This window comes from Arachis duranensis, chromosome 2, assembly GCF_000817695.3.
Source record: "Arachis duranensis cultivar V14167 chromosome 2, aradu.V14167.gnm2.J7QH, whole genome shotgun sequence".
Classification (NCBI taxonomy): Eukaryota; Viridiplantae; Streptophyta; class Magnoliopsida; order Fabales; family Fabaceae; genus Arachis; species Arachis duranensis.
Window position 1 is genome coordinate 67888602 of NC_029773.3, and position 3447 is coordinate 67892048.

Here is a 3447-nt window from a genome sequence, read left to right on the forward strand (position 1 = left end):
TCTGTTTTTAATTTTAGTATTTGTTTTGTGACTCCACATGATCATGAACCTAATAAAACATAAAAGAACAATAAAATAAAAAATAAAATTAGATGAATAAAAATTGGGTTGCCTCCCAATAAGCGCTTCTTTAATGTCACTAGCTTGACAGTGTGCTCTCATGGAGCTTCACATGTGATCAGATCAATGTTGTAGACTCCCAACACCAAACTTAGAGTTTGGATTTGGGGGTTTCTCAACACCAAACTTAGAGTTTGATTGTGGGGGCTCTGTTTGACTCTGTATTGAGAGAAGCTTTTCATGCTTCCTCTCCATGGTTGCAGAGGAAGATCCTTGAGCTTTAAATACCAGGTAGTCCCCATTCAATTGAAGGACTAGCTCTCCTCTGTCAACATCAATCACAGCTCCTGCTATGGCTAGGAAGGGTCTTCCAAGGATGATGCATTCATCCTCCTCATTCCTAGTGTCTAAGATTATGAAATCAGCAGGGATGTAAAGGCCTTTAACCTTCACTAACACGTCCTCTACCAATCCATATGCTTGTGTTACTAACTTATCTGCCATCTGTAATGAGAATATGGCAGCCTGTACCTCAAAGACCTCCAGTTTCTCTATTACAGAGAGTGGCATAAGATTTATGCCTGACCCCAAGTCACATAGAGCCTTCTCAAAGGTCATGGTGCCCATGGTACAGGGTATTAAGAATTTACCAGGATCTTGTTTCTTCTGAGGTAAAGTTTGCTGAACCCATCTGTCTAATTCACTAATGAGCAAGGGAGGTTCACCTTCCCAGGTCTCATTACCAAACAACTTGGCATTCAGCTTCATGATGGCTCCTAAATATTGAGCAACTTGCTCTCCAGTTACATCTTCATCCTCTTCAGAGGAAGAATAGTTTTCAGAGCTCATGAATGGTAGAAGGAGGTTTAATGGAATCTCTATGGTCTCTATATGAGCCTCAGATTCCTTTAGGTCCTCAATAGGGAACTCTTTCTTGTCTGGGAGACATCCCATGAGGTCTTCCTCATTGGGATTCACGTCCTCCCCTTCCTCTCTAGGTTCGACCATTTTGATTTTGTCAATGGCCTTGCACTCTCTTTTTGGATTCTCTTCAGTATTGCTTGGGAGAGTACTAGGAGGAGTTTCAGTGATTTTCTTGCTTAGCTGGCCCACTTGTGCCTTCAAATTTCTAATGGAGGACCTTGTTTCACTCATGAAACTTAAAGTGGTCTTAGACAGATCAGAGACTATGTTTGCTAAGCTAGAGGGGTTCTACTCAGAATTCTCTGTCTGTTGCTGAGAAGATGATGGAAAAGGCTTGCTATTGCTAAGTTTGTTTCTTCCACCATTATTAAAGCCTTGTTGAGGCCTTTGTTGATCATTCCATGAGAAATTCGGATGATTTCTCCATGAGGAATTATAGGTGTTCCCATAGGGTTCACCCATATAATTTACCTCTGCCATTGCAGGGTTCTCAGGATCATAAGCTTCTTCTTCAGAAGATGCCTCTTTAGTACTGTTGGATGCATTTTGCCATCCATTCAGACTCTGAGAAATCATGTTGACTTGCTGAGTCAACATTTTGTTCTGAGCCAATATGGCATTCAAAGCATCAATTTCAAGAACTCCCTTCCTCTGAGACGTCCCATTATTCACAGAATTCCTCTCAGAAGTGTACATGAATTGGTTATTTGCAACCATGTCAATAAGTTCTGGAGCTTCTGCAGGCATTTTCTTTAGGTGAATGGATCCACCTGCAGAATGGTCCAGTGATATCTTGGAAAACTCAGATAGACCATAATAGAATATATCCAAAATGGTCCACTCTGAAAGCATGTCAGAAGGACACCTTTTGGTCATCTGCTTGTATCTTTCCCAAGCTTCATAGAGGGATTCACCATCTTCTTGTTTGAAGGTCTGAACATCCACTCTAAGCTTGCTCAGCTTTTGAGGAGGAAAGAATTTAGCCAAGAAGGCCGTGACCAGCTTATCCCAAGAGTCCAGGCTATCTTTAGGTTGTGAATCCAACCATATTCTAACTCTGTCTCTTACAGCAAAAGGGAAAAGCATGAGCTTGTAGACTTCAGGATCTACTCTATTAGTCTTAACAGTCTCACAGATCTGCAAGAATTCAGTTAAAAACTGATAGAGATCTTCTAATGGAAGTCCATGGAACTTGTAGTTCTGTTGCATTAGAGCAACTAGTTGAGACTTCAGCTCAAAATTGTTTTTCCCAATGGTAGGAATTGAGATGCTTCTTCCATCAAACTTGGAAGTAGGTGTAGTATAATCACCAAGTATCCTCCTTACATTATTGTTGTTGGGTTTGGCTGCCATATCATTTTCTTGTTCAAAAATTTCAGTAAGGTTGTCTCTGGCTTGCTGTAATTTAGCTTCTCTTAGTTTTCTCTTCAGAGTCTTTTCAGGTTCAGGATCAGTTTCAACAAGAATGCCTTTTTCCTTGTTCCTACTCATATGAAAGAGAAGAGAACAGAAAAAGAAGAGAAATCCTCTATGTCATAGTATAGAGATTCCTTTATGTTAGTAGAAGAAGAAAGGAATAGAAGAAGGAAAAGGTAAGAATCCAAACACAAGGGGGAAGAGAGTGGGTTCGAATTCTTGAGTAGAAGAGAAGTGTTAGTAGATAAATAAGTGGAAGGAGATAAGAGAGGGAGAAATTTTTGAAAAGCATTTTTGAAAATAGGTTAGTGATTTTCGAAAATTAAGAGAAGAAATAAAATTAAAATTAAAATTTGAATCAATTAGTTAATTTAAAAGAATTTTGAAAAGAGGGGGATGATTTTCGAAAATTAGAGAGAGAAGAGTAGTTAGGTGGTTTTGAAAAAGATAAGAAATAGTAAAACAAACAAAAGTCAATTAGTTAGTTGAAAAATATTTGAAAATCAATTTTGAAAAGATAAGAAGTTAGAAAAGATATTTTGAAATCAAATTTTTGAAAAAGATATGATTTGAAAAAGATATTTTGAAAAAGATATGATTGAAAAAGATATTTTGAAAAGATATGATTTTTAAAATTAAAATTAATTACTTAACTAACAAGAAACTAAAAGATATGACTCTAGAATTTAAAGATTGAACCTTTCTTAACAAGAAAGTAACAAACTTCAAATTTTTGAATCAATCACATTAATTGTTAGTAAAGTTTTCAAAATTTTGAAATAAAGATAAAAAAGATTTTGAAAATAAATTTTAAAATTTTTTGAAAATAATAAAAAAAATGAAAAAGATTTGAGTTTTGAAAAAGATTTTGAAAAGATATGATTTTTAAAATTGAAAATTTGACTTGACTTATAAGAAATAGCTAAGTTTTAAAAATTTTTGACTAAGTCAACTCAAATTTTCGAAAATTATGAGCAAAATAAGGAAAATATATTTTTTGATTTTTTTATTTTTTAATGGTGAGAGAGAAAAACACCAAAAATAACT

At 35.6% G+C, this 3447-nt stretch overlaps 1 non-coding gene across 1 annotated transcript; it reads left to right on the forward strand.

Annotated features, from left to right (window-relative positions):
* Window positions 1-1830: 1830 nt before the first annotated feature.
* Window positions 1831-1938, forward strand: LOC127745212 (small nucleolar RNA R71). The gene has a single exon (XR_008006409.1). It is a non-coding gene; the product is annotated as a small nucleolar RNA R71 (small nucleolar RNA).
* Window positions 1939-3447: the final 1509 nt, after the last annotated feature.